We start from the raw sequence: 14439 nt of genomic DNA, 5'->3' as shown, positions 1-14439 counted from the left end.
TGCCCTCCTGTGTAGCAGAGCCACCCACGGTGCCATGGACTTGGCAGCTGCTGCCCTCCCCTGATGAGTCATCCCCCTCAACAGTACCCAAAACGGTGTATCTGTTTTGCAGGGGGATGACCGCAGGGGACCCCTGCACTACCTTCCTTCCACTGCTCTTCCTGTTGGTCACCCATCCCCTATCTGGCTGTTTAACCTTTACCTGCGGTAAGACCAACTCACTAAACGTGCTATTCACGTCATTCCAGCATCGTGGATGCTCCACAGTGAATCCACCCGCAGCTCCAGTTCCCCAATGCGGTCTGTCAGCAGCTGCAGCCGGATACACTTCCCGCATATGTAGTCGTCAGGGACACTGGAAGCGTCACTGACTTCCCACATAGTACAGGAGGAGCATAACACGTGTCTGAGCTCTCCTGCCATGACTTACCCCATAGATTAACTTAATTTGGCAACAATAATGCTAAAGGTTACTTACTGATAAAGGAAAAGAAAAAGAAAAAACTACTCACGAATCATTTACCCACTTGGCTGGACCTTTTGATTTCTTTCTACTTCTTTTTTGCCTTCTCTCCCTGCTGCAGCTGCACCAGCTGGCCTTTAGAGGCTGCTCTTACGTCCCTGAACCTCTTGCTGTGACGTCACACTTCATTTTCTTTTCCTCCCAGGTCAGGGAGTCAGCACTGGTGGGGAAAACAAGACAAAGCAACACCTCCTGCTCCCACTTGCCCAATTCTCCCACTTACCAAACTCTTATCTTTGCACTCTGACTTGCCGCTGCACTCTGAGCAAATCTGCACCAAGCTCTCTCTTTTTATACTATTCCTGGCTGAGTCACTGGCCTGTTTAGGGAACCAGTTTTTACGAGCTGTCCAATTAACTAAGCTAGCTTGCTTGTTTGTCTCTGCTTAAGCCTCCAAGAATCTGTTTACTGAAACTTGTAATCTTATTTTACCTTTAGAAGCTACTAGAGATTGTCACTTGTAATTTACACCAATTTAACCCTTAAAGTTCTCCCACTTACTAAACTCTTACCTTTGTACTCTGACCTGCCGCTGCAGTCCACCAAAAGGACAAGGCCAGTAATCACATGGCAGCACCATCACTTGAAAATTCCCCTCCAAGCCAACACACTGTGTAGGACATTGGTTCCGGTCCTGCCTAGGTGCAGACCGTTTAGTTTGTACTGATCCCACCTCCCCCAGAACCAGTTCCAATGCCCCAGGAATTTGAATCCCTCCCTGCTGCACCACTGCTGAAGCCACGCACCCCGGACTCCGAGTAAAAGATCCTCTCGGAATGAGTGATCACAGTATGGTTGAATTTGTAATACAGATTGAGGGTGAGGAAGTAGTGTCTCAAACGAGCGTACTATGCTTAAACAAAGGAGACTACAGTGGGATGAGGGCAGAGTTAGCTAAAGTAGACTGGGAACACAGACTAAACGGTGGCACAATTGAGGAACAGTGGAGGACTTTTAAGGAGCTCTTTCATAGTGCTCAACAAAAATATATTCCAGTGAAAAAGAAGGGCGGTAAGAGAAGGGATAACCAGCCATGGATAACCAAGGAAATAAAGGAGAGTATCAAATTAAAAGCCAATGCGTATAAGGTGGCCAAGGTTAGTGGGAAACTAGAAGATTGGGAACATTTTAAGCGACAGCAAAGAATGACTAAGAAAGCAATAAAGAAAGGAAAGATAGATTACGAAAGTAAACTTGCGCAAAACATAAAAATAGATAGTAAAAGCTTTTAACGATATATAAAACGGAAGTGTGTGACTAAAGTAAATGTTTGCCCCTTAGAAGATGAGAAGGGGGATTTAATAATGGGAATAGTGGAAATGGCTGAGACCTTAAACAATTATTTTGCTTCGGTCTTCACAGTGGAAGACACAAAAACCATGCCAAAAATTGCTGGTCACGGGAATGTGGGAAGGGAGGAACTTGAGACAATCACTATCACTAGGGAGGTAGTGCTGGACAGGCTAATGGGACTCAAGGTAGATAAGTCCCCTGGTCCTGATAAAATGCATCCCAGGGTATTAAAAGAGATGGCAGAAGTTATAGCAGATACATTCGTTATAATCTACCAAAATTCTCTGGACACTGGGGAGGTACCAGCGGATTGGAAAGCAGCTAATGTAGCGCCTCTGTTTAAAAAAGGGGGCAGACAAAAGGCAGGTAACTATAGGTCGGTTAGTTTAACATCTGTAGTGGGGAAAATGCTTGAAGCTATCATTAAGGAAGAAATAGCGGGACATCTAGATAGGAATAGTGCAATCAAGCAGACGCAGCATGGATTCATGATGGGGAAATCATGTTTAACTAATTTACTGGAATTCTTTGAGGATATAACGAGCATGGTGGATAGAGGTGTACCGATGGATGTGGTGTATTTAGATTTCCAAAAGGCATTCGATAAGGTGCCACACATAAGGTTACTGCAGAAGATAGAGGTACGTGGAGTCAGAGGAAATGTATTAGCATGGATCGAGAATTGGCTGGCTCACAAAAAGCAGAGAGTCGGGATAAATGGGTCCTTTTCGGGTTGGAAATCGGTGGTTAGTGGTATGCCACAGGGATCAGTGCTGGGACCACAACTGTTTACAATATACATAGATGACCTGGAAGAGGGGACAGAGTGTAGTGTAACAAAATTTGCAGATGACACAAAGATTAGTGGGAAAGCGGGTTGTGTAGAGGACACAGAGAGGCTGCAAAGAGATTTAGATAGGTTAAGCGAATGGGCTAAGGTTTGGCAGATGGAATACAATGTCGGAAAATATGAGGTCATCCACCTTGGGAAAAAAAACAGTAAATGGGAATATTATTTGAATGGGGAGAAATTACAACATGCTGTGGTGCAGAATGACCTGGGGGTCCTTGTGCATGAAACTCTTTTGAGTTTACCTGCAAAAACATAAACATTAAGACCATGCCACCCGACCTGGGTGACACAGCAGACATTTTCAAGGCCCCTTTTTTTTTTAAATTTATTTTTTTTTGTTTTTTTTGGGGCGCTAAAATCAAATTTTTCCAGTGCCCCCTATAAAAGGGGAGGGGGACACTAAAAGCACCGGCAATGAAAACAAATTAAACTTTAAAACTTAAAATCAAATTAAAATTTGGTTGCCGGGCGTGATGATGCACTCCAGTCCCTCCGGTGCCCACCTCTCGCGGAAGGCCGCGAGCGTACCGGTGGACACCGCGTGCTCCATCTCCAAGGACACCCTGGACCGGATGTAAGAGCGGAAGAGAGGCAGGCAGTCAGGTTGAACGACCCCCTCGACCGCCCGCTGCCTGGACCAGCTGATGGCACCCTTGGCCGTGCCCAGGAGCAGTCCTACGAGGAGGCCCTCGGACCTACCCGCTCCCCTCCGCACAGGGTGCCCAAAGATCAGGAGAGTGGGACTGAAGTGCAGCCAGAATTTCAGGAGCAGCCCCTTCAAATAATGGAACAGGGGCTGCAACCTTGTGCACTCAATAAAAACATGGAACACGGACTCCTCCAGACCGCAGAAATTGCAGGCGGCCTGGGAGTCCGTGAACCGGCTTAAAAATTTGTTGCACGGCACTGCTCCGTGCACCACCCTCCAGGCCAAGTCCCTGATGAATAGTGGGAGGACCCCTTCGTAGAGTGCCCTCCATCGGGGACCCCCGCCTCCTCCGGACAGCAAGATGGTACGCCATGGCGTGTCCGGACGGCCGGCGAGGATGGCAAAGTTGAGGGTGTGCAGGAGCAGACCGTACAGGAAACCCCTCCGCGCGGAACTGAAAGGCACGGAGGGGATTTCCCCGAGGCGGCTCAAGTTGTGAGGCGCCGGTCCCCGAGGGAGGTTCCGGGGTTTGGCGCCAATGAGGAATTCCGTCCGGACGGGGGTCAGTTCGGACGGGATCTCCCCACGTGCTTGAGCCTCCTCGATGTACCTAACGGAGTCAGGGCCCAGAGCTGTTTTTAGCGACTCGATGGCATCGGCCGCGTGGCGGACGTTGGCAGAATTTAGGCTCCGCGCCAGCGTGTCTGGCGCCATCCAGCCCGCTCCTCCGCCATCGAGCAGGTCCCTGACCCTGGTCACCTCACCAGCCACAGCCCTCTCTTCCGACCGCCACATAAAACCTCGGCCGTGGAGGTACGGATTCCCGAGCAGCGGCTCCTGCAGGACGGCCGCCACTCCAGCCGGCGGAGAGCTGCGCTTGGTGGAGACTTTGTTCCAGACCCTGATGAGTTCCCTGTAAAAGACAGGCAGCTCCCGGAGGGCGGTCCTGGCACCCCCCAAGTTCACAAACAGGAGCTGCGTGTCATAATTGAGGTCGCGCTGCTGGCCGAAGAAATACCTCGCCAGAGCACACCACCTAGGAGGGGGCTCGACGTAAAGGTATCTCTGCAGGGTCTGAAGACGGAAAGTCGCGAGCTGGGCGCTGACGCACACCAACGACTGACCGCCCTCCTCAAGCGGGAGACTCAAGACCGCGGCAGAGACCCAGTGCTTCCTGTTGTTCCAGAAGAAGTCCACCAGCTTCTTCTGTATCTTGGCGACAAACGCAGGGGGAGGGGTCAAAGTGACCAGCCGGTACCACAACATTGCGGCCACCAGCTGGTTTATGACTAGCGCTCGACCCCTGTAGGACAGCACTTGGAGCAGTCCTGTCCAGCGCCCTAGGCAAGCGGCGACCTTGGCCTCCAGCTCCTGCCAGTTCGCCGGCCAGGCTCCCTCGTCGGGGCTAAGGTAGACTCCCAGATAGAGGAGATGGGTCGTGCTCCAGGCAAAAGGCCTGAGCTCCTCCGGCAGGGAGTCCACCCGCCACTGACCCACCAGGAGTCCGGAACATTTCTCCCAGTTGATCCTGGCGGAGGACGCGGCCGAGTAAATCTCCTGGCACTCACGCATCCTCCGCAGGTCAGCGGGATCCTCTACCGCGAGGAGCACGTCATCGGCGTAAGCCGAGAGGACGACCTCCACGCCCGGCCCTTGCAGAGCCAGTCCCGTCAACCTCGTCCGCAAGAGGCGCAGGAAAGGCTCCACGCAAACGGCGTATAACTGGCCGGACATGGGGCATCCCTGGCGCACCCCTCTCCTAAAGCGAAGGGGCGCCGTCAAGGACCCGTTAACCTTAATCAGACACTCCGCGGCGGCGTACAAAAGTCGGATCCGGGCGACGAAATGCGTCCCGAACCCGAAAGCGCGCAGAGTTCCGAGCAGATAGTCGTGATCCACCCTGTCGAACGCCTTCTCTTGGTCGAGGGATAGGAAGGCGACCGACAGACCAGCCTCCTGGGAACAATGGATGAGGTCCCGGACCAGATGGATGTTATCGTGGATTGTCCGGCCCGGGACCGTGTAGGACTGGTCGGGGTGGATCATGTGGTCCAGCACGGCACCAAGGCGAGTAGACATCGCCCTGGCGAAGATTTTGTAGTCCGTGCTGAGGAGGGAGACCGGGCACCAGTTCTTAAGGAGGCGGAGATCGCCCTTCTTAGGCAGCAGGACGATGACTGCCCTGCGCCAAGAGAGGGGCATCTCCCCGGTCGCCAGACTTTCCCCCAGGACCCGCGCGTAGTCGCTCCCCAGGACATCCCAGAACGCCCTGTGGAACTCCACGGTCAGCCCGTCCAGCCCCGGAGATTTTCCCCTCGAGAGCCGGTCGAGGGCACCGGTCAGCTCCGCCAGGCTTAGCGGAGCTTCCAGATTTTCGGCGCCCTCCGGGCTGACCTTCGGCAGGTCCTCCCACAAAACTCTACGCGCTTCCTCGCTGGACAGATCCGGAGAGAACAGAGCCCCGTAATATTCACGGGCCCTGTTGTTGACGCCCTCCGGATCCTAGACGAGAGAGCCGTCGTCGGCCAGCAGCGTCAAGAGCTGCTTACGGACACTCTGCCTTTTTTCCAGCGAGTAGAAGAAGGGGGAGCCGCGGTCCAGATCCCGCAGGAACCGGATCCGCGACCTCACGAACGCGCCTCGGGACCCGACGAGCTGCAGGTCCTTCAGCGCGGCCTTCTTCGCTTCGTACACCGTCCGCAGGGCCGGGTCCTGGACGACTTGACCGAGACGGGCTTCCAGGTCGAGCACCTCTTTTTCTAGGCGCCCGACTCTGGCCGCCCGCCTCTTGGTCGACCCCCTCGCGTACTCTTGACAGAAGACGCGGACGTGAGCCTTGCCCACGTCCCACCATAGCCTCAAGGAGGGGAAGCCCCCCTGCTTCCTTCTCCAGTCGGACCAGAATCGACGGAACGAGTCCTGGAACCGCACGTCCTCCAGCAGCCTGTTGTTAAAGTGCCAGTACGCGGACCCCGCCCTCGCGCGGAGCGATCCTTGTGCATGAAATCCCAAAAAGTTAGTTTGCAGGTGCAGCAGGTAATCAGGAAGGCGAATGGAATGTTGGCCTTCATTGCGAGAGGGATGGAGTACAAAAGCAGGGATGTCCTGCTGCAACTGTACAGGGTATTGGTGAGGCCACACCTGGAGTACTGCATGCAGTTTTGGTCACCTTACTTAAGGAAGGATATACTAGCCTTGAAGTGGGTACAGAGACGATTCACTAGGCTGATTCCGGAGATGAGGGGGTTACCTTATGATGATAGATTGAGTAGACTGGGTCTTTACTCGTTGGAATTCAGAAGGATGAGGGGTGATCTTATAGAAACATTTAAAATAATGAAAGGGATAGACAAGATAGAGGCAGCGAGGTTGTTTCCACTGGTCGGGGAGACTAGAACTAGGGGGCACAGCCTCAAAATACGGGGGAGCCAATTTAAAACCGAGTTGAGAAGAAATTTCTTCTCCCAGAGGGTTGTGAATCTGTGGAATTCTCTGCCCAAGAAAGCAGTTGAGGCTAGCTCATTGAATGTATTCAAATCACAGACAGATAGATTTTTAACCAATAAGGGAATTAAGGGTTATGGGGAGCGGGCGGGTAAGTGGAGCTGAGTCCAGCGACAGATCAGCCATGATCTTGTTGAATGGCGGAGCAGGCTCGAGGGGCTAGATGGCCTACTCCTGTTCCTAATTCTTATGTTCTTATGTTCTTATATTATCCCTTTAGCCGTAAGGGACATATATAACTCCCCCTTGAATATATCCAATGAACTGGCATCAACAACTCTCTGCGGAAGGGAATTCCACAGGTTAACAACTCTCTGAGTGAAGAAGTTTCTACTCATCTCAGTCCTAAATGGCTTACCCCTTACCCTTAGACTATGTCCCCTTGTTCTGGACTTACTGTGATTACATAAAGCCATACCACAAAGCACATTCATACATTTTGTAACTTATTGGCCTGATGTAAATCTTTCTCTGTCATGTAAAGTCCTCCTTTCCTTTATGTGGTTTGCTCTAGGTTATTTTATGGAAATCATCACAAGGAATCTAATTGCACAAAGAGTCCGCAGTCCATAAAATCATGGACTGCGATGCCCCAACAATCCCTGACAGATTAAATAAAAGTAGTTCTTCACAGTTAGCTGATCTTAATCCTTATGTTATGTTTTGTGTTCGATGTTCACTAGTATAACCTCAAGAAATAACTGCTGTTTGTGAATACAATAGTAGAAATTGTATTGTCTTGTTACTATTTCCAACAAATGCACTGCAATTAATTCCTCTTGGTCTCACATGCTCAAGCACCAATTCCTACAGAAACAGTACAGAGTTAAGCATTAAGGTATTTCATGAAGTATAACAGAAATTGTTATACTTAAAAATTATTTTGGCATTTTTGTTATTCGTTTCACATTGTTAGTGTCAATACAAGTGACATAAATAGTTGATTTAATGCAGAGTAGGAAAAATTATTCTGGTCGTTAAACATGGTGACATAGGAACAGGAGTAGGCCCTTAAGCCCCTCGAGCATGTAGCACCATTTAATTAGATCATGGCTGATCTAACTCCATCTACCCGCCTTGGATCTGCATCCCTTAATAACCTTGCCAAACAAAAATCTATCAATTTCAGTTTTGAAATGTTCAATTGACCTTAGCCTCAACAGCTTTTTGAGGGAGAGTGTTCCAGATTTCCACTACCCTTTATGTACATCAGCCCAAATGGAGCATCCTTATATGTCGCTGACCAGAGGGATTCTTCCCCAATATGTACATTGATTAGGATTATTGCCAGGATCATTTCAACGATTAAACATCAATATCATAAGCATTTAACATTATAATGAACAGGTTGATTCCTCTATGGGCCTAATGTCACAGTAGAAACTTGGGGCTGAAGTTTACGGGATGGTAGCAGGCGAGATTGGAGGCGGGTCAGGTGGGAAAGTTGTTTTTTATGACAGCGGGCTGGGAATCTACTGTCATCTCGCTCCCTCGTGCCTTTCCCACAGGCGCGTCTGTCCTCGTGAAGCCGATCCGACCTGCAGCGGCGGGAGACCCAACAGAAATCATTGTGCGATATATTACAGACACTGTAGAGCCTTTTCCCCTCTACTTTTTAAATTTCACTGCATGGCCACAGAGTTCATGCAGCTCAGGAACCACATCAGTCAATCTGAGGTGTTAGTTCCGTGGCCATTACTCCAGCTGATTACTTGACAGCATGGAAAACAAACCAAAATAAAAACATGTTGATTACATCAGCTAATAGATTGATGAAGATTTAGTTCTACTTGAAAACAAACTGATAAATGTTAATTCAGAAATTCTTGAACGGATGTAAATGCTACCCTGGATGGTGAGGGAAATACATTTTTCACTGGCCATTCTTGGCTGTTGCCTTCCAACGCAACGGTAATTGCAGTGAATTGATCTGCACTCATCATCATAGGCAGTCCCTTGAAATCGAGGAAGACTTGCTTCCACTCTAAAAGTGAGTTCTCAGGTGACTGTACAGTCCAATATAGGAATTACAGTCTCTGTCACAGGTGGGACAGACAGTAGTTGAAGGAAAAGGTGGGTGGGAAGTCTGGTTTGCCGCGCGCTCCTTCCGCTGCCCGTGCTTGCTTTCTGCATGCTCTCGACGATGAGACTCAAGGTGCTCAGCGCCCTCCCAGATGCTCTTCCTCCATTTAGGCTGGTCTTTGGCCAGGGACTCCCAGGTGTCAGTGGGGATGTCGCATTTTATCAAGGCGGCTTTGAGGGTGTCCTTGAAACGTTTCCTCTGCCCACCTGGGAGTTCTGAGTAGAGCGTTTGCACTGGGAGTTTTGTGTCGGGCATGCAGACAATGTGGCCCCAATGGAGCTGGTAGAGTGTGGTCAGTGCTTTGATGCTGGGGATGTTGGCCCGATCGAGAACACTGACATTGGTGCGTCTATCCTCCCAGGGGATTTGCAGGATCTTGTGGAGACATCGTTGGTAGTATTTCTCCAGCGATTTGAGGTGTCTACTCTATATGGTCCACGTCTCTGGTGGGTGGGTATCACTACAGCCCTGTAGACCATAAGCTTGCTGCCAAATTTGAGGGCCTGATCTTCGAACATTCTCTTCCAAAGGCGACCGAAGGCTGCGCTGGCGCATTGGAACTCGTTGTTGATATCTGCCCTTGTTGATAATAGGCTCCCAACGTATGGAAAGTGGTCAACATTGTCCAAGGCCACACCATGGATTTTGATGACTGGGGGGTAGTGCTATGTGGTGGGGTCAGGTTGGTGGAGGACCTTTGTCTTGCGGATGTTTAGTGTAAGGCCCATGCTTTCGTATGCCTCGTTGCAGATGTTGACGATGGCTTGGAGTTCAGCCTCTGAATGTGCACAGACGCAAGCATCGTCCGCGTACTGTCGTTCGACGACAGAGGATGGGACAGTCTTGGATCTAGCCTGGAGGTGGTGAAGGTTGAATAGGTTCCCACTGGTTCTATAGTTTAGTTCCACTCCAGCGGGGAGCTTGTTGAGCAGGAGATGGAGCATTGCAGCAAGGAAGATCAAGAAGAGGGTTGACGTGATGACGCAGCCCTGCTTGACCTTGGTCTGGATGTGGATTGGGTCTGTGGTGGATCTGTTGGTCAGGATCACAGCTTGCCTGTCGTCGTGAGGTAGAGGATGGCGACAAACTTTTGGGAACAGTCGAAATGGAGGAGGACACTCCGTAGTCCTTCACGGTTAACAGTGTCAAAGGCCTTTGTAAGGTCAAAGAAGGCCATGTACAAGGGTTGCTGCTGGTCCTTGCATTTCTCTTGCAGTTGTCGTGCCATAAAGATCATGTCCGTTGTACCCCGTAGTGGACGGAATTCGCACTGTGACTCCGGGAGAAGCTCCTCAGCCACAGGGAAAAGACGGTTGAGGAGGATTCTAGCGATGACTTTCCCAGTGGCCGACAACAGGGAGATTCCTCTGTAGTTGCCGCAGTCGGACTTGTCCCCTTTTTTAAAGATGGTCACGATTACGGCATCTCTGAGATCTCCAGGCATGCACTCCTCCTTCCAGATAAGAGAGATGAGGTCATGCATCCGTGCCAATACTGCCTCTCCGCCATACTTTAGTGCCTCAGCGGGGATTCCATCCGCTCCCGTTGTCTTGTTGTTCTTGAGCTGACGGATGGCCTTTTCTACCTCATGCAGGGCTGGGGCTTTGCTGAGATGGTGGCGGGTAGCATACTGCGGGATGGAGTCGAGGACACTTGTGTCAAAGGCAGAGTCTTGATTAAGGAGATCTTCAAAGTGCTCCTTCCATGGGCTCTGACTGCCTCAGTGTCATTGATGAGTGTCTCCCCATTCTTGGCCAGTACTGGGGTGGAGCCTTGTGTGCTTGGGCCACAGGTGGACTTGACTGCGGTGAAGAATCTTCGCACCTCATGGCCGTTGGCCAACTGCTCAATCTCCTGTGCTTTCTCCACCCACCATCTATTCTTTAGGTCGCGGGTTTTTTGTTGGACCTCGGCCTTGAGCTGCTCCCGAGTTAAGTTGTTGCTTTAAGTTCAGAAATGCCCTGCACTTGCGGTTTATTAGCTCTTGGATCTCCTGGTCATTCTCATTAAACAAGTCCTGGTGTTTCCTGGTTGAGTCTCTTCCCAGGTCTACAGATTTGCACTATAAAAATGGCATATACCATTTAACTAAATTTTTGTGTTGTTTCTGGTCAAGTGCATTGGGCTGATTGGGGCCAATCGTGGCTGGCATCGGGGACCAGTTTAGTGCTTCCCTTGCAGAGCCTGCAGCGAAGGCCCTTCCCTTAAAGGGGGGTAAGGAGCCTTCGAACGTGACAGCGCTGCATAGCTACCATTCCGCTTGCGTCCTGTTGCACTCCAGGAAGGAAGTGGAGCCCTTGATTTAGCACTCCACTTCCTTCTTGGAGTGCAAATGCCAAATTTTTTAAAAGTTGAAAATGATTTATGCCTGGCGCTAATTTTTTTAACTTTTAAAAGTTAACACCCCAAACGAGGTGCTTCTGAATTTCTCGCCCTATAGATTTGTGACGAAAGCACCAAAAAGTTCCCAATGAATGTAAAATTATATTCTTGATGTCATATAATTCATGATAATATTATTTAAATATTTCTTTGTTACTCATATATAATTTTTATTATATTATTGTGCAGTAAAGATTCAACACCGATTATGTTAGATTAAATTTAAAATCTAATGTGGCCAAGGTCCCTTTAAGAATCCTGACTGAAAACGTGTCTTGAATGACGTCACAGACCTGCTCCATCTTATTCAGCTGGGTAACGTGCTGGGTGGGCTTAATAGGTTCCATTAAGGTAAGTTCATTTTCTACAGTGGGATGGAGCCAGGTGTGGTGTCGGGACCCGCCACGAACACCAGCCACACCGGACCCGTCAATTGGTAATGGAATTTAATTGTCACAAGCGCAGCATTAATTTTATAGGATCATTCTCATGAAGGAAGCATCATTTGGGTAATATTCCCCCAGATCGGTATATGAAATGAGTCGGCTGGCCAGCAATCCTCCCTGATCGACTGATCGATTTTGAGAAGTGGGCCCCATTTGCATCTGGCTGGTGGGTTGCGGCTCGGGGCACCATATTGTTAGGCGGCCCGACCTGCCTCTGGTTCCTGAGAAGAGGGGGTGGATGATCTCTGGGGGTGGGGCAGGGTGAGCCAGAGTGGCAGCAGCCAGGCTGTTTATGGGGCCTGGAAGAGCACTCCTGCTCTGCTCGGCCTCACCAAAATTAAGAGGTACTCGCTTACCTTTTGGGTCCTCTTTGGCCGCAAGGCCATCTGATGCTGGCGCAATCTGGCTAGATCAGGCCAAAATTGGGAATTGGGCTCACATATCTTACAGTCTTAGGACCTAGATTTCCATTTTAAATTGTCCCACCACCTGACTACATGATAGAGTTGCCAACCCTCCATAAATGTAAGATTCATCTCCTTGGCAACCTGGGAGAAAAATCATAGCGGTTTATTAGTTATAAAAATATTGCATATTGGGGAAAATGTCTGTTTGACTGGGTGGGGCAGTTGTAGGTGGGAGGTCACGTAATTAACTCTCCAGGAATCTGCCCAATCAGAGTTGGCACTCGACTGTGGGGCCGCTGCAGCGGCCCAGCGGTAAGTCCTGCTGAGCACCACTGCGACCACAGGCCAGAGGGCATTTACTGCAGCGAAAATGCTGAATACTGTTCACGCAACAGCTATGATGGAAAATATGATTTGAAAATTATTTATTTATTGCATGCTAATAGAATCAAAGAGTACTTGATTTCATATAATCTTTCTATATCTCTCGCAGACTTTTAGAGCAAATATTGGAATGTGGCAAATTAAAAAGTGCACATTTATTCAGCATTGAAAACATGATGCGTGGCATGATGGAAACATCGAAACATAGAAAATAGGTTCAGGAATAGGCCATTTGGCCCTTCGAGCCTGCACCACCATTCAATAAGATCATGGCTGATCATTCACCTCAGTACCCCTTTCCTGCTTTCTCTCCATACCCCTTGATCCCTTTAGATGTAAGGGCCATATCCAACTCCCTCTTGAATATATCTAATGAACTGGCATCAGCAACTCTCTGTGGAAGAGAATTCGACAGGTTAACAACTCTCTAAGTGAAGAAGTTTCTCCTCATCTCAGTCCGAAATGGCTTACCCCTTATCCTTAGACTATGACCCTTGGTTCTGGACTCCCGCAACATTGGGATCATTCTTTTTGCATTTAACCTGTCCAGTCTTGTCAGAATTTTTTATGTTTCTATGAGAACCCCTCTCATTCTTCTAAACTCCAGTGAATACAGGCCCAGTCGATCCCGTCTCTCCTCATATATCAGTCCTGCCATCCCTGGAATCAGTCTGGTGAACCTTTGCTTCACTCCCTCAATAGCAAGAACGTCCTTCCTCAGATTAGGAGACCAAAACTGGACACAATATTCCAGGTGAGGCCTCACCAAGGCCCGGTACAACTGCAGCAAGACTTCCCTGCTCCTATATCAAATCCCCTAGCTATGAAGACCAAATTGCCATTTGCCTTCTTCACCGCCTGCTGTACCTGCATGCCAACCTTCAATGACTGATGTACCATGACACCCAGGTCTCGTTGCACCTCCCCTTTTCCTAATCTGCTGCCATTCAGATAATATTCTCCTTCATGTTTTTGTCACCAAAGTGGATAATCTCACATTTATCCACATTATATTGCATCTGCCATGCATTTGCCCACTCACCTAACCTATCCAAGTCACCCTGCAGCCTCTTAGCGTCCCCCTCACAGCTCACACCGCCACCCAACTTAGTGTCATCTGCAAACTTGGAGATATTACACTCAATTCATTCATCTAAATCATTGATGTATATTGTAAATAGCTGAGCCCTGCGGCACCCCTCTAATCACTGTCTGCCATTCTGAAAAGAACCCATTTATCCCGACTCTCTGCTTCCTGTCTGCCAACCAGTTCTCTATCCACGTCAATACATTATACCCAATACCATGTGCTTTAATTTTGCACACCAACCTCTTGTGTGGGACCTTGTCAAAAACCTTTTGAAAGTCCAAATAGACCACATCCACTGGTCCTCCCTTGTCCACTCCATTAGTTATATCCTCAAAAAATTCTATAAGATTTGTCAAGCATGATTTCTCTTTCTTAAATCCATGCTGACTTGGACCGATCCTGTCACTGCTTTCCAAATGCGCTGCTATTCTAACTTTAATAATTGATTCCAACATATTCCCCACTAGTGATGCCAGGCTAACCAGTCTATAAATCCCCGTTTTCTCTCTCCCTCCTTTTTTAAAAAGTGGTGTTACATTGCTACCCTCCAGTCCCTTGGAACTGATCCAGATTTGATGGACTGTTGGAAAATGATCACCAATGCATCCGTTATTTCTAGGGCCACTTCCTTAAGTACTCTGGGATGCAGACTATCAGGCCCTGAGGATTTATCGGCCTTCAATCCCATCAATTTCCCGAACACAATTTTCTGACTAATAAGGATATCCTTCAGTTCCTCCTGCTTGCTGGGCCCTCGAACCCCAACTATTTCCGGAAGGTAATTTTGTCTTCCTTAGTGAAGACAGAACCAAAGTATTTGTTCAA

This window comes from Pristiophorus japonicus, chromosome 2 (genome assembly GCF_044704955.1).
Source record: "Pristiophorus japonicus isolate sPriJap1 chromosome 2, sPriJap1.hap1, whole genome shotgun sequence".
Taxonomy (NCBI): Eukaryota; Metazoa; Chordata; class Chondrichthyes; family Pristiophoridae; genus Pristiophorus; species Pristiophorus japonicus.
Note: the sequence above shows the minus strand (reverse complement) of the source record.